Source organism: Mytilus californianus, unplaced genomic scaffold (assembly GCF_021869535.1).
Source record: "Mytilus californianus isolate M0D057914Y unplaced genomic scaffold, xbMytCali1.0.p SCAF_8, whole genome shotgun sequence".
Taxonomy (NCBI): domain Eukaryota; kingdom Metazoa; phylum Mollusca; class Bivalvia; order Mytilida; family Mytilidae; genus Mytilus; species Mytilus californianus.
The window spans coordinates 103,602,374-103,627,442 of NW_026262734.1; the positions used below are offsets into that span (position 1 = coordinate 103,602,374).

General features: G+C 32.6%; 1 long non-coding RNA gene across 1 annotated transcript; it reads right to left on the reverse strand.

Moving 5' to 3' along the window:
- Nucleotides 1–18,861: 18,861 nt before the first annotated feature.
- On the reverse strand, nt 18,862–22,065 carry LOC127711759 (uncharacterized). The gene is made up of 2 exons (XR_007986877.1): nt 21,533–22,065; nt 18,862–19,289 (listed from the first exon to the last, which is right to left on the reverse strand). It is a non-coding gene; the product is annotated as an uncharacterized LOC127711759 (long non-coding RNA).
- Between the last annotated feature and the right edge of the window lie 3,004 nt (nt 22,066–25,069).

Genomic DNA, 25,069 nt, shown 5'->3' on the forward strand with positions numbered 1-25,069 from the left:
ATTAGCACATACGTGTAGTTAACGTCTTTTAAGATTAACATGACTGACAAGAAAGAAAACGAAAGAATTGTCACAAAGATAAATTCACAAATTCCCTCCCGGATCGAATTAGACTCTGTCCACCGGAGTCTGCGTATTACTGTTCCCAATTCGGCTTCACATTTCGTTTCAGAAACTCTTCGAGTACGTCATGTCCTATGTTAGTGAAAAGCAAAAAAATGGAGAGGTCATTCAATTCTTATAATTTTGTCTTTATTGACGTCAGGATAATATTTTGCTTCATCCCATAGTCTGACAAATCCGTCTTATTTTGTCGAGGAAACTAACATTATTGTCCACGATGCATTGTTGAAGTTCTTTGATATAAGTTTCACGGTTCCGTACAATAGTTGCAAAACGATATTCCTCGCGTAGAGTCTTTTCTAGTTCTGATTTGAAGCATTGAATTAAATCTTCGAGTCTTTCCGTTTCTGATTTTAAACGTATAACTTCTTTTTCGGAGGAGTATATTATCTTTCGATCTTCTGCAAATTTTATCTTAAATTTCTCAAGTAGTTCCTTTCTCTACAGGATAACATTTGATTTGATTAAGGAAATTTCTTTGACAATAATTTGAAGATGGATTGTCCGAAAAGTCACTGTTCTCACCGGTAATATTTCCAGTTGAAGTAAATGGAAAATATCACTGTCACAATAGCATTACGCCGTAAGAACATATTCAACGGTTTCGGTAACCTATAATATAATTAAAACTAATATAAACACACTAGATTAATGATGTCGATCACTCTATCGGTTTTAGTTTGAAAGAAATATCCGCCACAGATATCTACAACAATAAAGTGACCTGCTCATTCTTTGCAACTATTCAGAATGCCATATCGGGATAATTGGTTTCAAAGTTTCAAAAAATAATGTGTTAAAAATTAAATTGAAATGTTTGTGTGACTTATGAACTGATACATAAAAAAAACAACTGTTTAATGCGGAACCACTCAAAAGTATGTCATGAATTCTAAATTGACTTTTGTGTGATGATAATGCATGAGTTTTGCTCATTATTGAAGGCCGTACGGTGACCTATAGTTGTTAACTTCTACTTCATTTGATCTCTTGCGGTGAGTCTTCTCATTGGCAATCATATCATATCTTCTTTTCATATTATAGTTTTGGCTTTTGATTATAATCCATCGTAATTCTGCACTAAACAAAGGACAAGTAACAAGAAGGGTATATTTAACATGAGCGATTTCATGGGGACGCTATCAATTCTGTTTGATTCTGTTGTCAATTGAATTATTGCACCTTAGTTTTTAATGTCAAGCGACCCTTACTTTGACATAACCGAATGCGACTTACCACCGGATTTGTACATGCATGAGCAACACGATAGGTGTCACGTGTGGAGCAGGACCTACTTACATGTACTCTTCTTGATCAGATGTAATCACCCCGGTTCTGGAAGGGTCTGTGTTGCCAAATCTTTTGTTTTCTTTGTGCTATTTTGTTATTTTATTTGTCTTTTCGTAGGTTTTATTTTTGCCATGGTGTGGTCTTTTTTTAGTAGACGTGAATTTTCTGTCTTTTCTCTCTTTTTTTCAGCTGTAACTTAATGATATATATCAGCTTTAATTGCATCATTTGTATCGTTAATCTTATGTTCAATGAAATAGATGCGATCAACAGGGTCAGCAATTCTTTTTTTATAAATTAAGTGTTAGCATATTATTTATATAATATATAATATATATCGGAACGCGATGTTTAACGGTAGTTTTTATTTTTTAGTATCTCAATTACATGTATCTTTTGAATTACAATCTTAGCAAAACCAATTTGTTCATAAATACATCAATCACAAGCTACAAATTTTTTATACCATCAAATACGATGAAATTTCAACTTATCACTTTCAGTTCCCGAGGGTATCACCAGCCCTTCAAGTGCTGGCATGAAAATACTGGTATTTCTTTTGCTGTTAAAACATTTGAGCAGTTATTCTAAATTAATGAATGTATCTCCATTATGCATAGCTCTGATAATTTGTCCGATTTTGAATATACTGTTGATCTTTTTTCTATCAGCTATTCGACGTTTGTTTCAGGTTTTTGAAATTCAAACATTTTGGCCTTGAGATTCACCGAAGAGACAGATATTGTCGAAATGCGCATTTGGTGCAATGACATTAGAACCGTTCATGTTATTATCAAAACTTTTGAAAGTATTATTGATGTAACTTACAATAATAATTGCCATAGTCTACATTTTACGAAGATACATAATTATAATTATTATTTGTTTACCAATTATAATCAAATTGATTTAATAATTTATTGCGTTGGACTTGTTTCAAGTGATGAACATTAACATTTTCAGGAGCGTCAACAACAATTGAACCTAGTGACACATATATATCATCTACAGAACAATATAACAGTAGTCAACCGCCTACAACAATGAATACTACTAATGCAACTACAACATCGACAATAATGACAACTAATACGACGAATTCAATGTCGGTATCATTTGAAACTACTGGCATGATTAGCACTGTATCTACAGAGACAGCTGCAATTTCAACTACAATTGATAGCACAACTACTTCGCACACATCAGAACCTAACTCCACAACAATACTGACAACAGAACATAACGCCACAGCAATCATACTGACAACGGAACCTGATGTTACAAGCAATACTTCTTTAACAACGAAGTTTGTTTCCCGTTCAACCAAGCACGTGACAACAGCCCCCCAAAATGCCTCAAACAAAATTTCATCTTTTTTCCCCATAACATTTTTAATCATTGTATCCCTTAACATTTTTAACTAGCAATTTATTGCATTTAAAATAAACTATAATTAGTTTATTAGAATGTGTCATTTATGAAATGTCTTTTGTTGTTATATTTTTTTATTTTTTTTGTGTGTGTTTCATCTCAATCTGATGAGTCAAACAATTTTCAACTATTTTTTTTAGTTTGTTCTCATGTTGTTCTTTTACATCACTGTCGTAGGTAACAGGGAAGGTTGAGCGCTCACACACTTGTTTAACCCCGCCAAATTCCTAATGTGCCTTTCCCCAAGTCATGAGCCTACGATTGGATGGTTGTCGTTTGTAATGGTATGACATATTTTTTTTCTTTTATTGTATTGTTTGAACTCGTGTGTTATCTTGTTTGAATTATTTCACATGTTATCATGTCGCGACCGTTTATAGCTTACTATAGAGTATTCATTTTGCTTCCATCAAATCCATAACAGTTGAGTCACTTTTAGGGGAAATAAGTATTATTTTTTAAAGCACGGCTAGATAACTTACACTCTTTTTGAAATATTGACCGATTTTATTGACCGTTTCTTGTTACATGTATTACGCTTGAGATAAATACATGTTAACATCTACTATTTGTAATCTGCTTTAGTAACTTCAATATATTATTGAGAGGGATAATGGTTTCATTAAAATAGTTGTAATTTAACGATCTGAAATCTAAGACGGTATTCACTACAAAAATTATTTTTACATTGGAATCTTTGTGAAATAAATGTAAATAGATGCTCCCTTGAAATTGTACTCATTTCGAGGCCTTATGTCGCTTGCAATGTGGTTTGGGATTTGCTCATTGTTGAAGGCCGTACGATGACATAAATCCTACGTCACTTGGTTTCTTTACTAGTAGAGACTTGTCATACCACATCTTCTTAATTTTATATGTACTTGTACATTTGACCCTATGACAGTTGTATGTAAACATATTCTTCTAAGTTTTTAAACAGGAGCTATCGTATGCATGCATAGATACTGATTCTTCACAATGTTGGTGAATTTGGTACTGGTTGAAACCCAAAATAACTATAACTGATGAAAACCTTTTCACAGAGGATCTGCCAAAAACAGCATCTTTTGAAATGTTTAACATAAACCATTGAATGCATGGATGATATGAGCAGATCTATATTTTCTTCAGGCTTCTAAGTAATCAGCACCAGATAACCCAGCTTAGCTATACCCGTTCCTTTAAGCCTCTTGTTTTTGATAAGGACAAAATACTTCATTTCTTATATTACCATTAACAATATTAAGGATGTTCGCTACTCTGTTTCAAAATAACAAGCTTTTTAAAAGACTGTTATAAATTGGTAGTATGTAAATGAAGGAACTAAAAAAGCAGAAAAAAATTAAGGGTCCGTGTGCTTGTTTTCGAGATATAAGCCATTGAAAATTTGGCGGGAAATAATTCTCTCTAGATTTTTCATACATTTAACATTGGCACCTTTTTTTTCAAAAACTATAAAAAAAAAAAACAATAATTTTATAGGATTTTCAAATATGGCTTTTTAATCTATATGTAATAAAATTATGAAAAGAAAAGTAGGGGTTAGCGGGCAAAATTTTTTAAGGCATTCAAATGGATAAAATCCAAGGATTCCGAAAATCTGACAAAAATTCCAAAACATGACAAGCGAACATCCTTAAGTGTACATGTAACAATTTGCAATGGAAATTTTCAAGATGTAATTTGTTCAAAATAATGCGCCGAAATTTAGAATAAGATAAACATGGTAAAGTAGAAACAGCTTCAGATGTAGATTAGATAGGATCGTTATCAACGGCAATTATAAATGAAATGCATCGAGTAGTATTGTAGAAATTCGGAGGATTTTCAAATTAGCAGGTATTGCCATTTGAATGATCGAGTATCTACACATAAATGAAGATATTATATAATAATACAAAAAAGAATATAAGAAATTACCAAAATTTGAACAGTACAACAGATCATACCAACACTCGACTCCTAAAGAATTGACGTACGAACAACAACGTACAACATATGGTCCGGATAGACTGACTTGGTACTGGCACGAAATGTTGTAGACTGAAACCACTTTTTCGAGCACTTTTCTTTATATCTACCCAGTGTTTCGTTATAGTAAAAAAAAACAAAAACAAAAGCTTGCCAATTCAAATGACTAACAGGATGATCAATTAATTGACAATGAAATGAAAAACGGCATATAATTTGAAAAGCAGGGTCAAAATGTGCTCGCTACAAGAACATAGCAAAGAAATATTATTTTCTGCATTGGGAATATGTTGTCTTATAGACGATAGTGTGGCACGCTCCTAACATGCCTTTACGCATATTTGAGTAAATCAAGTTTTTTATACCAAAAAAAACAAAAACAGACAAAAATGCTGCTAGCTCTCACAAGAATTTATCATTTGCATCAAGGCTGAAAATTACTAATTTGTCGTAACAATTATAACTTCATTCATTCAATTTGAACTTAAAGAAGGTAGTCTAATGAACACAAATAAATCTATTTTCAGATAAGGATTACTACTTGTACAAAATGTTGAAATGCATTTGTCATCGGAAATTCGCGCTCATATCGTTTTACTGCCTTTCGAGTATCAACGTACACGCTGCGTCACGAAATAGTAATTAAATTATCTTGTAATGAGGAATGTCATTAGAAATAAATAGGTGTAGTTAGTGGTCCAATACACTTCATTTAAGATCCTATTCATTTCATGACGCAGTTATTTAATTCATAATTTCGAAACCACAAAATCTTTGAATTTTCCAAATGATCTAGAACTGCAAAACTTGGAACAGTAACAGCGACAATGAGTTAGATCGATCTTAACATGTGTTATACATGTAGGGTTCAAATTCACTCCATGAACAATTCTTTCATATCAGGAACAGACTTAATTCTAATCAATAAACCACATGATTTAGAATTTGAGAACAATATACCGCCATTAATCTTATAAACAGTGATGCGAAACGATGAAAATCGAATTTAAAATATGCCTTTTAGCTGTAAAAATACCGATTCAAAAAATGTCGTGTATTGGTTCAAAATTTATATCGTCCGCGTACCTCAAAATCGGGAATGTTACCTAAACATTTCATTGAAATGTCAAATGGCAATCTACTTCTTAGAATGACTCTCTAATGATCTTTTCATGAAATTTAGATGGACAAATATTTGCATTACCATACCCCCCCCCTCATTTGAGACGGTGGTATACAGTAAATATAATATTTCCCGATATAGAATGCGATAAAGCCTTTTGCACTGATGCAACGTGGAACAATCTGATATAGATAAAACATGTAAGTACATGCTAATTCATTGAAGGTTAAAACAAAAATGGCATGCTGTACCGGTGTCATTAATTCTGCCACTAGATTGATGAGTGCAACTGCCGTTGGTATGTAAAACTTTGGAGATACTGTTACAATCTATTCAACAACCAATGTTTTAGAATTGGCGTGAATCTGAATAATCTGTTTATAAACTATATTCTATTAAGGTGAACCATCGGTATATATTTCCTCAGATAGAATTTTCTTACACTATGCCAAAATGGAGATTTTTTGCCATGCTTTTTTAAAAAATGTAATAAAAGTATGAGTCACCGTGCTATTTTTCAAGCTACAAGTCGTCCAAAATTGCCTAATTTTGCATAGATTATTCATGAAAACTAGATATGGACAATGCCCTCCCCCCCCCCTTTCTGCTCTGCCATATGCATGAGTATAGTTCCACATATTTTAGATTTGACAAACAGTGATGTTGGCATACAACTTGAAATTGTTACGCTGTCTGTAAGACACAAATGATGCACCCGCCTGACCAAAAAATTACTAAGTCCAACTACCTGTCATTTTCAGAATATTTAAAAGAAATCAAAATCCTGTGGCCAAGCACACCTCCATTATGTGTATGAACATCCTACAAAATATTAAAGCTGTATCTCCAAAACTGTAGGAGGAGATAGCCGGACAAACCATGATCTCTTTATGCAGCTAGTACCAAAAAAATGACTAAGTCCAACTACCTGTCATTTTCAGAATATTTGAAGAAATCAAAATCCTGTGTCTATGCACACCTTCATTATGTGCATGAACATCCTACAAAATATTAAAGTTGCACCTCCAAAACTGTAGGAGCAGATAGCCGGACGAACAATGTATCCTAATCCGGACGGACGGACGGACGAACGGACGAACGGACAGGAGTAAATTAATGTCCCCGCGACATGTTGTCGCGGGGGCATTAAAACACTTTTTTGTGTATAAAAATAAATCAATGAGATAGAATTTTGAAATAAACGATGAGAAGATAGGTTTTATAAGATGCTTTCAGAAAATAAAAAGAAACCGAACTTTTTCTTGCTACAAGTAAAAAATGAAAATTTCACTATCATTCCAGTATAAATTTTTTACTGTAGGAGCTATTTCCCATTATATGGCAAAGTTGAAAAATGAATCGACCAAATACAAATATTTAGTATTTGTTAAAACTGTCTAAATAATGCAATAAATCACGTATTTAATTGTTTTTAAACGGACAGTCTTACACATTGCCAATCTGTCTCGATATTTGCAGAGTTGAGCAAAGAACTAGACCGATTGTGTATTGCTATTTCACAATCCAAGGTGGCGGAAAACAGTTAATCTACCTTAAATGCAAGGTTACTACTCCCTAGGGTAAAGTTGATCTTGCATTGATTTTGGCTATGGTTCTGATTTGGTCCTTTTCATCTGATAGTCCCACGACTTTTAGGTATTTGATTTTTAGTCTCGCATTTTCCTGGCGATATCGTTCCATAAACACGTTGCTAGCGCATTGAAATCGGAGTCATACTTACTAATTTAAAGTCAATTTAAGCTAAAGGAAAATAAAATTTTTGTACATCACGTTAAAATGCCATATTTTGTTTAGTTAATACGAGGGAGACAATGTTTCTGTGTTATTCTTTTTATATTTATATAATGTTTACTTAATATAACATTTTTCTTGGTTTTATAGATTTGTATCATAACATTTAGTATCCATCCCAAAATAATTCAACGAGCACTTCAATTGTTTCCTTTAAATCAAGTTTCAAGATTTATAGTAACAGATGATCATTTTATTTCATTAGACATAACTGACAAATAACCAATAAATCTACTTTTAAATCATCTTTGGCATTTATAGTATGTGAATATGCTCACTAACGACAAAATATTACGATCCTACAAAATGCGATAAATCGAAAAAAAAACTCAAAGCGGTGTTGTTTTGTGTCCTATGATCTGAAATAGTATTTTTACTTATTTAATCTTTCCAAAAAATCAAAAGTTTTGTTGAGTTATCCTAAGTTGGAACTAAGTGGGTCCGTGACTGAATTAAAGTACCTATGTCTTATTTTCAGCCTGGATTGTAAGTATTCGTATTGTCATCTGATAAAGTCTTGCTGATTGTAAGGTGCACAGTTTTCTCTGTTTTCAAAATCTTTCTGTTTGAGCCCGTCCTTGTTTTCTTACTACAATAAACTTGCTATAATCTAAATCTATTTTTTTAACTAATTAACCAAATTAATAGTGGTATTGCGGTGGAAGAAAACAGACTTGTTAAATAGCGTACTATAGTGTAACATAGATATAAAACAACTACTGGAAGAATTCCAGGTTCTCCTGATAGAGGAGAGATCTCCAGAAGGTAACAGGTAACTACAACCAGAAACTACATGTGACATATACTATTGGTATCGGTATCGGATTCGATCTGGAACTTGTTAATTATTTGCAATATTAATTATGTGGAAAACAAAAGGGCCTGGAATGGTGTAATTTTTAAACTCCTATATTATAGTTATAGATAAAGTTGAATTCTTTGATTCGTCGTTTTTACGTCATGCCGGCTAACAAATTGGACCTCGTTATTTTAGTAGTATAGATAGTCAGTGGCTGCAATTTTCTGGACAATATTATATTTATCAATACATTTGCTTATATTTGACAATACACATTTGTTTCATAGATTTTTGGTCGTCAAATATTTGCTTGCAAAAGCAGGTCAAATAAAAGAAGAGTATAAAAATGAACCAAAATTAACCAAAATTAACACACAAGACCAACAAAGGCTAGAGGTTATTGACTTGGGACATGCGCAAAATGCGTTTTTTGTTGTCTCTAATCGTAAATACTTTAGTGTTTATTCATTCTCATGAACTATTTAAACTTACCGGTAATTAGATATAATACACCAATATACAACAGTACAGTTTTGTAACATTCCCACTTTTGTTATGAATTTATAGTTTTATGACCGGATTATTTTCGTCCTACATAGGATTTCAGCAGTGTCAACGGATATGCAACTAAAGTACATATACACCCGGAAAAAAAGTATTGCCCCACCCTGATTTTTATGACAAATCAAAATATTATATCGTATAGTATTATATTATGTATGTCCAATGTAATACTATATAGATTAGTCCATTTTGTTATTAACAAGACAACGGGCATCGATAGATTAAAAAGATTGAAGAAAAATAACGATTTTAATTAACTTTAATTTTTGACAAACGAGATGATATTTTGGATTAAAAAAAGACAATGTTTAACTTTGGATGCTTGGTAGAACAGTTCAGTAGCACATTTTCTTTTGTTTTGAAAACGAAAATATGTGTCAGTGGTTACAATAAACACGAAAATTCCAATAGCGAGTGAAACCACAACTCATACGAACCGTCTTCTCATTCCATCCACCAAACGTTATTTTTTGTTGTAGTCGTCTTTGCTATTCCTGCTGCAAACCTTAACTTTAGATAAATCATGAAGATTCTGGACTCTCTCATTTACATGACGACCAATTATGTCTCAGATACAAACACTGAATGCTCAATCGATGATTTTTCTCTAGCTTTGTACCAGAAATGACAAAGATGACTACAACATTAAAACTTCACGTTTGAACATTGAGAAGACGGTTAACATGGACCGTTAGGGACGACATCAAAAGATCAATGTAGGATAAAAAAAACTTAAATCAAATAGTTTGGGGGGGGGGGGGGTTAAAATTGCTGCAAGTTTTGTTTATCCAAAATCGATTTTACATATATCCATATTGGTCAATCAATTTTTCCCAAATTAAGTTAAGAGGGGGGGGGGGGGGGGGGGGGGTCACTGAAAAAACTATGTGAATTAAATTTTTTATCCTACATTGAACTTTTGATGTCGTCCCTTAAAATAATGACGAATTCAGAAATACGGGATATATTGTCACAGTCAAAAAATAAATTTTCGATTTCATTATTCACTTTTCAGCTTGAATACTGAAATATGAACTATTTCATTATTCATTATTCATCACTTAACGTTGAATAATGAATAATGAACTATTTCATTATTCATTATTGAATTTTGAATAATGAAAAATGAATAATGGACGTACTTCAGCGCGGTCGTTAAACAATCAGATAGAATCATGATTATGAATGCACACACAAAAAATGAAAGAATAGTTGGTATCCTTTATGACATGTTGCCGTAGTACGGATTCATAACAGTAAAACTGTTATTTAAAAATCAAAGAAAATCTACATCTTTTACCAGGCATCATGTTAATATGTCTGTCCTGTAACTAAGGAACATCAACAATGGGTGTGTTTGTTCATATTGTGTGTCCTTCAAAGGATTTTTATGGCGATTGGCAATTTTATTTGGCTAAGTTAATCAACTTATTTGCAAAGGTTGAATCTCTTTAATTGAATCCGTATATCCACTTAGGCTCATCTCGAGTTTGTATCAGTTTGTTATGTGCTTTCCTTTAACTATTGATACTGGATCTTAGTCGCGTTTAGAACGGAATATGTCATGCTTCTCATCGTAAATACTCCTAGTACTTCCATTCTCATGAACTTCTTAAACTAATCAATAAAAAAATATTTATGATAAATCAGTTCAGCGTTGACACATGTACACTTCCCACATTTTTTTTCATTTATTTCTTTATGATTGCAGATTATATTGGTTCTATTAAATAACTGATTCTCGGTCTTTGTTTGCTTAAGGATGATCTTGTTTTTGACTTTTCGTCAGATATTCGGAATACTCTAGTTGTACCCTTCAATTGTTGTGCCATTAAAAGTTTTGCCCGCTAATCTCTAGTTTTGTTTTTCATAATTTTATTACATATACTTAAAAGCCATTTTAGAAGCTTTATTATTTTTTATAGTTTTTAATGAAGATGATCAATGTTAAATGTAAGAAAAATCTAGAGGGAACAATTTCCCGCCAAATTTCTCAAAGGACACAAATCTTTCATTTTTTGTTTGCCTTTTTAGTTTCGTTATGTACACACTATCAATTTATAACAGGTTTTTTTAAGTTCATTATTATTTAAAATAGAGCTGCGAACATTCTTAACGTCCATTATCGTATATATTCAGCACCAGAATAGATGAAACAATCATGATCAATTAATTAGGTAGGCTCTGTGAATGGGCAATAGAGGCGTAAATGGTATAGAATTTGACTGCCCCTGGAAACAAGTGCGTATGTTTTGTTGGGTAGAAATTCAGATTTACAGTAAAGTACATGAAAGGGTTACTAGTATTGGAAGGGTTTTTCTACGTGCATTAACACTGTGCATTGAATTTACGTTTCCCACTCCGAATATAAGTTGCTGCGCATTCGTACACCCTGCATAACTAAGCTGGGGCTCCTCACCATAAGTCTTACTCTGATAGAAGTCCGGTTGGTTATACACTGAACAACCGTAGACCCATAGGGAGACTTTGTACTATTATTGATTTTCTTTTTTTATCAGCAGATAGCAGGGACAGAAATAATTAAAGCACTAGTTAAAAGCTTGATGTTGATGAAGCCATTCATATAGTTCTAAACAAACGCGGGACATCATATAATAAGGATGGCCTGTATTACAGATTTCGACCGAAAGAGATAAAAACGATATGTGCTTCATAAAATAAAAGGTGTTTAAAAATATACTGAAAATGATGATATATTACCTTTATAGGACGGGAAGCTTTCTAATGCTTCAATCCTACATAGTAGACAATCTTTGTCAATTTAAATCATGAGTTGTGGAAAAAATTGATATGGCGTTTTACATGTACTTCATGAAAACAAAATCTTACTATCCCTTAAACAATATCTATAGCAATATTTTCTATCTCTCTTTTTTCATTTAAAGTTAAATTTTAAACGAGATCTCTGGTAGCCTTTTTATAGTTTGTTCTTATGTTGTACTGTTACACCACTATCCCAGGTTAGGGGGAGGTTTGGTGCCAACAAACTAGTTTAACTTTTCAACTTTCTGTATTTGCCTGTCCCAGGTCGGGAGCCTGTAATTCATTGGTTGTCTTTTGTTGCTGTATATCATATTTGTTTTTCATTTATTGTTTTGTGCATAATCAGGCCGTCAGTTTTCTCGTTTGAATTGTTCTACATGTGTCATCTCGGGGCCTTTTATAGCTGACTATGCGGTATGGGTTTTACTCATTGTTGAAGGCCGTACGATGACATATAGTTGCAAACTTCTATATCATTTGGTCTCTGGTGGTGAGTTGTCTCATTGGCAATCATACCACATCTCCTTATTCTTATATTTGTGAAATGTGTCTCAGTTTCTCAACTTACTACAAACATTTGACATCTTTCATGGATTCCACATAACCACATAATACATTACAATTACAGTCTCGACTTGTCTTTAAAAACCCATCTTTGTGCATGTACTTTGGATATCGCATCCATCTACCCATTTTTTCTTCAGATTTTGGGCGATTTAGACCTTGTAATATGGTATAGACACTTATCTGTTATTGAAGACCGTGTGTTGATTAATTTGATTACTTAATTTACAATGGGAAATAGAAGTTTCCGTTTTTCTCACATTATGCAAACCTTTATTGCATATCGTAAATTCATTACTTCAAACACTCTTGAATTGTATAAAGAACTGAAAAAGCATTATGTGACTTAGTTCTTTTCTCACAAGAAGAAATAATTTGTAATATTCGATCATAAGGTATGTTTTCTTTTATTAAGATATTAAACCATTTTACTTAAACTATATTTCTTGATATTATTTTATATGTGATACTTGATCTTTAAATACGCCTGAAATTCTTTATTGTATTCCTGAAAAGACAATGTTGAGTGTTTAAATTTCCTTGTAAGTTTTCTTATATGTTACTTTTGTTATTTCACTGATGGCTATTAAAGTGAGAGAGGTTGAAATCTCGAAAGATAAGTATTAACAAAACTATAGGTTCGGTCGGTGGATATCTTTTGTCATATTTTAATGATTTTGTCTGCTGGAGAATTGGTGTTGATAGTCTCTGTTATATATACAATATTAGGTCAATGTCAGAAAAATATAATTTCTTTTGTATGGGGCTGAGAAACTGGGGAAGGGCGAGGATGTACCGAGCTTCCCCAGTTTTGTGCCGAATACGAAAAAGTTTATATTTTTCTGACACTGACCTAATATTGTTTGTATACTGCAACTTGAATTAATACATTGATGTGCCATTGAAATTATTTAAATTCAAAAACAAATTTCAAACTTGTTTTCATCCCTAAATGAACCACTGATTGTGGAAAAAGTGATCCATGATGAAATTGATGTTGCACAAAATATAGCTGTGTTACTATATTTAGGAAATAAACACAACTAGTTGCAGTATAAATGTATTTAAATGTTTAAGACCCGAGACGATTTAGAATTTGAAATATTGTATTGACAATTGCCTATAGTTGACTTTTATATGTCTTTTTGAGGAATTTGTGTCGTTTGGTTTCAGTCTCCCTGCATCTGATTTTATTCATAGCTAATACTTTTAACATGGGATTCTCATAAACATCATGTTAGTTAGCTAAAGAAATTGTTGACTTATGAAAGACCTATAATGAAAGAATAAAATGTTAACATAAATTTCTAAACAAAGTACTGTAATATTTAGCACCAAAATTATGATATAGAAATGAAGGTTATTTTGACGGATTTTATTGATATGTAAACTCGGCCGACTCATTCACACCGATTTGCCTTTACTTTTTACATCGAGATGACCGTGAGGTCATTCCGATGTATTGCTATCGCCTAAATTTCCATTATGCAAATTAGTTTTGGGTTTTCAACAGATCTATAAAAAAATTATATAGATCCGCGGACATTATCTAGCGCAAAATAACATTCCTTATCGCTTGTTTTAAATTCATTTTTTTCAATGGATGCTCCTATAAATATTTTTTTTAAACACAAATTAATAATATGAAAATGTTTTGTCGTTAGATATATATATATAAAAGTAAAAAAATAATTGATAATATCTATGCACACGTACCGAAAAATTGTGTTAAAGCTTGTGGAAGAATATCTTAAGAACGTTTTGTGACACTTGCGGCAAGGACCGGTAACTCTGTAATTGTTTTTGCGGGAAAATATGAATGGCTTCTCATATCCAATCTTTTAGAAAAATGGATTTTTTTACCATGTGTCCACCATGAACTTGCACTGCACTATTATTAGAATAGTACAATAGAATGATATACAAATGGATGAAAATTATATATACATGTAACTGTTATATTAATATAATATATAACAACAAACCAGTGTATACATACTCTGGGACTATTATTATATTAGTATAATAGTCCCAAGTATACTGATTTGTATCACTACAATATAATAGTTATTACGGTGTGGTTGAATTTCCTGTCATTTATTCATCATCCACGCACGAACTTGTCTCAGAAAAAAAAATATATCTGTACATTAACCTCAGTTTCAGGTATGCGGGTGCGGGAATTTCTCGCTGCATTGAAGACCTGTTGGTGGCCTTCTGCTGTTGTCTGTTCTGTGGTCGGGTTGTTGTCTCTTTGACACATTCCCCATTTCCATTCTCAATTTTATAGAGATGTGATCTTTTTCGGTGACATGTGCTTTTGACCATCCACAAGAACTTGCGGTCCTCCGATGTTCAGTACTTCAGTACTTTGATTTTTACGTAGCCATGGAGGTCATGTGGGTTGAATTGCTTGCTTATCGTCCAATGTCAACTAGTTAATGTATATTCAGAAAAAAAATTAACATTACTGCTTTAGGTATGTTCTGAAAGGTAGGCACGAAACCCGGGAAATTTGGACTACCACTGAAACTGAGGGTTTGTTGGATAGGGTCAAATATTTCCCTTCCAACAGGTATTGCATTGGGCTCCTCATATTACGAGGGTTCTTTAACGTACATAGAGCATGACACTTGCCCTACCAGGGGCATTAAAATCCATGTTCCCATTCTTACGGGACGTGATTGTGCATGTATATATCTCGCACTGTCAAGCAGACGCCCCACTTATATTACAAGGATTTTTCTCCCAGGCAAGGATAACCGTATTTCTATACCCCAGTAAACCCCTGTGGTTGATTTAATCGATGAAATACAATACATGAGTATACATGGAGATGAAATACAATAAATTGGTATACATGTACTAGTATGTGGCGATGAAATATAATAAATTGGTATACATGGCGATGACATATAACAAATTAGTATAAATGGCGATGAATAGTAAAAGTCAACAGTACTTAACCGATATCAAATCTAGCAGGGACAGTCTATACTAACTTTTCTATAGTATAGACTGTGCCTGAATCTAGCAAGTCAAATTTGGAGATACAGATCAAATCAAAACAATTATGGGAAACGCATGCACTCGATCAAGAAATATAATTAATTGGTATATATGGCGATAAAAGCTATTTGGTTACCACTTCATAAGAGATAAATCTTCGCTATGTCCTATGCATTACAATGTGATGAGGAACAACAGATGTGTATGATAGCCTGTGAGACTAGCAGAGAATAGAAGGGTCATTTAAGAATTGAATGCTTATGTTTGTAAATTTATTGGGGTGTAAAAGCGTTGACCGAAGTACATTCTGTATGAAGCGCGCAAGCGCTTCATTCTTAAAATGTTCGCACGGTCAACGCGTTTACAACCATATACAATTACTAAAAGAAGCATTCAATACTTATAATTACATTTTTTCTTTTATTAACCTATGCGCTTTATTGTGGAAGCTCGTGTCATCATGAATGTTACATTTCATTTTGAAATTTGAAATGAATGTTAATTTCAGAATGACGCGAGATTGCTATTAGCCAATCAAAATAACGTATTATAATGAAACATACATGTAATGTAATTATTTAAATATAAACAGAAATGAACATTTATGATAGAATAAGTTCCGTAACAGGTCAAGACTCGTTATTAAATATTGAGTACACTTACATCTTATGAGAATATAAGGTATTTGAGATGCATTTATTGTTATCATTCAATTTGATTTTTATTGTATTTTTGCAGACTACACATAAAATGATAAAACATATCCTGACAGCTTTATATCTGGTGTTTACCTTGATGATGCTAGGTAAGTGTAATGAAATATTTAGAACTCCTTCTCTTAATTTCTTGCAAAAAGTTTGACAATGACTGACATGAAAATGAAATGATGGAGTAGTAATATCAAAACAAAGAACAGAATATAGAAAAAAAAAACTGGGATAACCCCTAATCTAAAGGTAAATTGGTTGTAGACCAATGTATATTTATAAGCCACTAACAAAACTCTAACTTTGGATAGCTGTGTACATGTATCTGCAAATAAATAGGGCAATTGAAAATGACTTAATTAACCTAACTTCTGATAACATATAAAAGATACGAGAAATACACCGAGCATTCATAGTTTCTTTGAAAGATTAAAATTCGAGCGTTCAACCAGCTCATGTAACAACAAGAATATTTGAAATTTGATTGGTACTAGCTTAACCAATCAGATAGGCATTAAGGTCAACAATTCTGAAGTAATAAGTTAATATATACAATAGTATTACCAAGAGACGATCCTTCGTAATAGACGAAAGTTAAAATAAAAGAAAGTTCAGCTGACGAGTGCGCACTGTATTCAGCATAATTCATCATGAAATAAGAAAAATGTCACTTTTTATTGGTTTATACGACAGTAACATTCTTTGCGCATTTTTGCGCCTGTACCAAGTTAGGAGCCTCTGGCCTTTGTTAGTCTTGTATCATTTTTAATTTTAGTTTCTTGTGTATAATTTGGAGTTTAGTATGACGTCCATTATCACTGAACTAGTATACATATTTGTTTAGGGGCCAGCTAAAGGACGCCTCCGGGTGCGGTAGTTTATCGCTGCATTGAAGACCCATTGGTGGCCTTCGGCTGTTGTCTGCTCTATGGTCGGGTTGTTGTCTCTTTGACACATTCCCCATTTCCATTCTCAATTTTATTCTCTAACACATATGATCAAGTAAAAACGATTTGTTGTGGTTCTCTCTTTTATAAACCAATAAAAAAAAGAATGGTAAATCAAAATTCCATAATTGTGAAATGTTTAACACTTCAAATTAAATAACACATTACCGAGAGGGTGAAAGGCAACATACATTAGATTTGGTTTGTGTACATTGTTATTTATACAGTACTGATCATTGAAAAGGGAAATACGAATAATTTTGTTTAGTACATGCATAATAAGCATCTCATTAAAATCTTGAAATGTTACATGCGAGATGACGACGTTGTAGTTGTCGTCTACATTTATAAATATAATGATAATCGTCATCGATATGCTTACGGGAAAAATGTTCAGAGACACAAACCAGCAACATTTCTAGTCGAACCTTACATAATTGTTAATCGTCCTAAACATGTATGGACTATTTGCCGCTGGACGGTAAGCAACCAACAATTATCATCATAAATGTTAATATATTTAACATAGTATGTACACGTTTCATTGAGGACTTTTTTTAATGCTATTACAATATTTTCTCTTTTTCAGGGTGTGCAGCACAAAATGACACTGCCACAGTACCAAACGCAGCAGTTATGCAGTATATAAGCAGTGCTATTCTAACTGCATGTCTCTTAATAGCCTATAAAATGATGTAAAACAAACTTTTGAGTAATGAAACGTCTTATCTAAGATGTCGACGCTCAATCCTCATTTAGTATTCTTGTGCATTGGAGAAATGTGTGACACTGAACACTTTTATAATTGTTAAGAAATGGAAATTACTTAAGAATGTGTACTTTAAATCATTGATTAAAAAAATATGCTTCTAATAAATTTGTTTAAATTCTACCTTGAGGCCCCTCATGGGTTTGTCCAAGTAATCACATAATCACAAATTTTTTGCCAATATAATCACATAATCATTAATTATTTTGTTTAAACAAGATAATCAAATAATCAAAAATACAGTCCTAGATTATCACATAATCAAATAATCATGAAATATTTGGTCTGGTAATCAAATAATTACTATAAAAACGGCCAAGTAATCACATAATCAAAAACCCCATGAGGAGGCTCTATACCTTGTTCGAAGTGCCTGTAAATTAGTGGTTTGCTTTTACAATTTTCAAACCTGTGTCTGTGGTTATTGAAATTAACGTTGTACCACCTAATTATGTCCTCTTGCTATTGTTGCTGATGAAACTTTACGACAACGTGTGTTTCCTAGGAGTTGCTTTACAAATGCAAATATAAAAAATTCGACAATGTGACGTCACAAATATTCATACTGGGTACTTGGATGCAAAGATATACAACCAATTGTACCGTTCACACTATTTAAATGTAATTAGTTTGTCTCCCTTTGCACAGTTAAGAGATAACTAAAATGTTCTTGTATGGTTTGGTTGCTTACTTTTCAGTCATCTTGTCTTAATAACTTTGATTCATTGCGTAGTGTCCTGCGTTAATCATTCATGAAAATAACACTTAATTAATTTCGTTCTTCCTAATCGCTTTTCTGGATATTATGCTTTCATCCGGGGCATTCATACGGGGCTTTCATCAGGAACGCTCAAACCTAAATATTTGAAAGCAAGGGATGTGTATAATATATATATATATAGAAACGCTAGATGTCCATCATTCCCGCGCTTGCTGGTCACCATCTAGTATATAATATAATAATTCAATTCAATTCAATATTTATTGGAAAGAGCACAATAGAGGTGTGATCCAAATACAGACAATAAAAATTTATATTTAAACAACATTTAAATGAAATATAGATCCATGTAACAACAAGTCATAAGTAAATTTTATGGATACCATAACATTCAGAATAATAGAAAATACTGATTCTAACAAAGTGTTTGTATCATTTTGTTTCGTTTTTTTTCTAAAACAATTTAAGGTTTATTTTCTTATGAGATAAAAGAACATTTTTCGTTCGTAAAGAGAATGTTAAATACAGGTTCTAACAAAGCATTTGGATCTTTCAATTTTTTTTTTTTCTAAACTAATTCCTGACGAATATAAAAATAAACTAAATATTTAAGTCATTGGCAACTGCAAGTGACCCAGGGAAAATGATGTATTCAGTGATCGTCCGATGTAGCATCTGCAAATATTATTATAATGAATTAAAATTATGTCCAACAGCATTATATGATAGATATTATTCGATTGTATGGATATTTGCTTAAGTGCCAGTCTTTGTAAGAATCAGGCAATTTAGAAAAAATTCAAAACATGGCCGAAAAAAAACCACCGACCTAACCACCCTATTTTGAAGGTAACCTCATCCTGAGTTAGAAATGGTAGATCTTTCGTTTCTGCGTGTCTGGTAATTCGAGAAATATCTTGACAAATTTTGGATAGAATGCTAGCAAATTACGGAGTTATCTCCCCTTTAATACTTGTTAATTTATAGTGCATTACAACCAAATTATATCTTGGTTTACCAGAACAGGGAAAGGAAACGAATGTGATATTCATGCACCATTATACATTCTGAACTCAAACTAATATAAAGTTAAGTGGGTTTTTTGTTTGTCATGTTTTGACCACTGCCTGATTCTTAGGCAGGTTTGCACATAATAGTTAAAAAAAACCATAATATTAGAATGAAGCCATTCAGATTCTTAAATGTTTAGGTTCTTTTTTCAAGATTTACAACTTTTAGATGGTTCAATCAAATACAAGCGAAACGTGACATGTGTCTTAAAAAGTAAACTGATAGTTATAATAAAATATTTAATCCAACAACAATCATTATGTTTTATTCTAAAATTAAACCAATACATTGGTTTATGTCTGTCATATTTGTTTTTCATTAATTGTTTTGTTATAAATTAGGCCGTTAGTTTTCTCAATTGAATAGTTTCATATTTTTCATGTCCAGGCCTTTTATAGCCGACTATACGGTATGGGTTTTTCTCATTGTTGAAGGCCGTACGGTTGCCTATAATTGCTTACATTCGCTTTATTTGAACTTTGGTGGATAGTTGTCTCATTGGCAACCATACCTCATCTCCTAATTTTTATACAATAAAATGAAAGGTACAGAGAATGTTTAATACACTTGCGTGACATAAAAAATATGGGCTAAATGTTATTTTCAGCACAGGACATTCTTATATATAATGGTGTTCGTCTTATATCTCGGATCTGTCACAAATTTTAAGTTTTCTCTCTGATCTTTCTACATTTGTCCATCGACATCTTTCGATATGTTAATTGTGTGTGATTTAGTGTTCTAATTTTACAAAAAATGAAATATTTGCAAATATGTTTCAAATGTTAAATCTTTCTTGTAGATTTTATAAATCCAACACATTTTTGGGGTGTTTGGAATTCGGAAAGCCATGATTGCTTAAATTGTGAGTCTAAGTTTTACCACTGCAACTACCCAGTCAGGAACATATTTGTAAAACCGCATTCATTTACTTTGCCATTTACACTTTTTAATTTATTTTTTGGTTATGTATCGTGTAGTCGTGAAGTGCTTACCTTAAAGTTATGCTGGGAAAACTATTAATTTTGAAAACCAGCGTACACTAGTAAAAAATAAATGCTGTAATATTTTACGTGATGTTTCACATAGCTTAGGGTTCAATGATATATCACCGCTACCAGAGTCCCTTCCTATTTAGAAACAATGTTAACATCTGATTAGGCATTCTTGTTTGTCGTTTGTTGATGTGGTTCATAAGTGTTTCTCGTTTCTCGTTTTTTATAAAGATTAGACTGTTGGTTTTCCTGTTTGATTGGTTTTACACTAGCAATGTTTGGGGCCCTTTATAGCTTGCTGTTCGGTGTGAGCCAAGGCTCCGTGTTGAAGGCCGTACTTTGACCTATAATGGTTTACTTTTACAAATTGTGACTTGGATGGAGAGTTGTCGCATTGGCACTCATACCACATCTTCTTATATATATATTGACTTATATTAACGACAAAAAAATGTTGATGCTAAAATACCAGACCAAGTTGCATTGAACCATCACAGCCTAACAGATTATTCCCCAACAAATAGTGAACTGTCAAAAAGAAGTGTAGTCTTTGGCTGTACAAATTACATAATACATTTTCATATAATAACAATTATTTGAACACTTTAAATAATTTGTGCAATAAAAAATAAGTGGTACCTGATCTTTCGCAATCATAAATATCAAATTTATACAAATATTCTAATTTTGACCAACTTTCTGATTAAACTACTTTAAAATAATTTTGAGAGCCATTTGAAACATTTATATAGAACGTTCAGAGAATAGTGATTTAGTCATTCATATAATGAAAACAACCATGTTTATTTTAATTTGTCCTTATAATTAAAAAAAGTTAGATTATCTATTGACCTTGCATGTGTCTTCCTGATAAGATTGCCTTCACGATCCCATTCCAATACTTGACCGACGTTACTTATTTTTTCACGACCTTTCTCGATATACATGTATACCGGATGATAACATTCAATTTGTCTATACATTAATTGTCCTTTATGGAATGTGATGACGAGAGCAATCTTTCAAAGTCCTATTTATAAATTATTCATAACCTTTTTTTAGACTTCATGAGATTAAAAGATTGTCGAATACAATTAGTCATTGTTGAGAACTTGAGGGTCTACAAGGGGTTTACAACACCAAGAACAATGAGCCAAGACTACAGAAAATTGGCCAAAATATACAGAATAGAGAAAAATAGACAAATTATACAGAATAGAGAAAAATAGACAAATTATACAGAATAGAGACAAATAGACAAAATATACTATGTCAATTTCTTTGAAATATCAGAGACAATGATTTGGATTTAAACAACAAAAGCCTCAAGTACTGGTGACATATGGAAAGTTGACCCATAGCGGGTAATTACACCCCCCCCCCCCCCCCCCCCGCCCTCTTAATGGAAAAATTGAACCCCCTGTTTGTTCATTAAAAACACTAATTGGATCATTACATAATGGTATAAGTAGTTTTAAAATGCTGTTATAAATTGAAATCCTGATATTTGAGGGGGGAGGGGGGTCAATTTTCCGAGGTAGGGGGTTAAGTTTCCCAAGACTGAGTAAAAATGGTTCAAGATAAGTTAAGATATGTAAGCATACCAAACACTTATGAATGCATTATTACTATATAAAATAGCTTGAATAGCTACATGTATGCTAATTTGAAAATCTGAGTATCTGTAGGAGGGAATTCAGTTTTCCATGGTAGAGGGTTCAATTTTTCATGGCTGAGAATTCTGAGAATGGCTGGGGGTAGGAATGAAACATGTAATGAAATGTTTCAAATTATTAGCCATGGAAAACTGAACCCCCTCCTATAGACCACATATTTTCATATTGTTATAGCTATTCCAGCTATGTTATGTAGTTATAATGCAATAATAAGTACTTGGTAGGAATAAAGCATGTAAGAAAATTAGAAAACAATTTTACTCAGCCATGGAAAATTGAACCCCTTACCATGGAAAACTGAACACCCCCTGTAGACATCAGATTTTCAAATTGTCATAGGTATTCCAACTTTGTTATATAGTAATAATGCATTAATAAGTACTTGGTAGGAATAAAATATTTTAAATAATATTTTTAAAAAAAATTACTCAGCCATGGAAAGTGAACCCCCACCCACCTCTATAGACCTTCAATTTGTCACAGCTACTCATACCACTCAGTATAGTTATAATGCTTAACCTAATGTACATTTGAAAGTCATTTAAAGAAATACTGGGAGTTCAATTTTCCATGGGTGGTTCAATATTTCATATGGAAAATTGACCCCGGGTTCAAATTTCAAGAGGTTCAATTTTCCATATGACCATGGGTGTAAATTGCGGGATAAAAACAATATATGTACATTGTCGGAAATATAAAATATATTTGTGCTCGCTACGAAACATGAGAAAATTTCGGCTAGCCTCTCTTTTCGTCCTGTTTCTAAAGCTCATACAAATAAACTTTATATTTTCCGACAATTTACTTGATGTTGGGTTTATTAGAAAGCAAAAACAAAATGCTGAACATTAAGAATTGCTATCTTAGACTTACGTTGCTGATGGTTATTTTTATAACCTTTGAAAAGCAATTTTTAGAGGTATTTTCCAGTACAAGTCAACATGGAAAATTGACAAACATTAAACAGAATGAAAAAGTTTTTACTCTTGAAAACCATTTTATTGATTATGAAAAACAAGCTTAAAATTTTATCGAAACCTATTCTAAATAACCCGAAATTTCTTTTAAACATGGTAACAGGAGAGACACAATATTGCACCAACTATCAAAAAATGTTTCAATGTATTCTTGTATGACATTATCAAGATTGCATTTTATGTGTTGTTCCATAAGTACTGTTTGTTTTGATTTGCTTATAAAGAGGGTTGCTTAAATTAGTAACTTTAATTTAATTTTGCAATTTCAAAATTCGACATTTTTTGAAAATGACCCATATTGGTTATTTATTTTCTAAAAGCATATAAAATCTATCATCTCATATTTTATTTTAAAATCCTATCGGATAGATTTCTGTCTAAAAAGTATTTTTTTCAAGAATAATCTATGCAAATAGTGCAATTTTGAACTACTTGTAGTTTGAAAATAGCACGGTGAGTCGGACCAGGGGCGTAGCTGCCGTTAGGCACTTTAGGCACGTGCCTACACATAATGTTTTTCACAAATATTTTTTTTTCAAATAATGGCTGCATGGACAACGTTATCTGCAGATGCACGTGAAGTCGTCAAAACTCTTCAATTGTACGCTAGTCTATCATCCTTAGTGAATGGAGATTCCGAGTAGTAGATAGAATTGTATGTACATGATATTCCACCTTATATAGAAACTAAAAACTAGAACTTTGGTTCAGATCATTACACTTCTATTAACAAATATTTGAAAAAACTTCAACATGCTCAAAACCCTTACATTTAATTCTTAGAAACATGATTTTTTTTATTAGTTGTTGGCTTTCAACTAGCTTTCTACTTAGTCTTCGTCGGACCTACAATAAAAACCTTGACAAAGTGGGGCGTCCGTTTGGTTGTGCGGCATGTATAAATACGCAGTCACGTCTGGTCAGAAAGGGACGTTAAATCCAATGCCTATATAATGTAGAGACAATGCCACGCTATCTGCACGTTAAGAACACTCACAACAACTCTTTCAGGGGTCCGTAGGTGGTCTGATGCAAGGCAAAATTTCTTTCCCTATCCAAAAATATCCTCATTTTCCAAAGGCATTTCCAAATTTCCTGACCTTCATCCTGGACGACCCCTTTTACTGTACCTACCTGTTGTATTTGTTGTAAATTTGTTTTTGTCCTGAACATGCATGAACTATTTGCCACTTGACGTTTAGCAATCAATCAATAAATCAACTAGCTTTCAGTAATCTTGAGTAGTCTCAAATCTACGAGTAATGACAATAATTATTCAAATTCCTAGGCGGGTAGGGATTTTACAGTACAGGATATCAGAAAATATGAATTTCTTGAATTTTGTTAGATAGTATGAACAGAACCGAACTTCTGCATTAGGCATCGACTGTGTGTGCGTATGTGTTTGTGTGGCCGGGGAGGGTAAAGGTTTAAGAATTAAAAGATGAATGGTCGATGTCTAGTCAAAAGGATAGTATTATTATATAAATGTAGTAGTCTCAGTGTTTACGTGCCTATTTCTTAATTGAAAGGATAGTCAATAATTATGTACATATATATCAATTATCCTCAATCAGAAAGGAATAGATATGAAAATACTAATAATTTGTACTGCTTAATTAAATTTTGATTGATTTTTTGGTGTTTTAACGCCACTTTTAAGCACCGCTTTTGGGCTATTTCGTGGCGGCCAGTTTTTATTGGTGGAGGAAGCCGGAGTGCCCGGAGAAAACCAC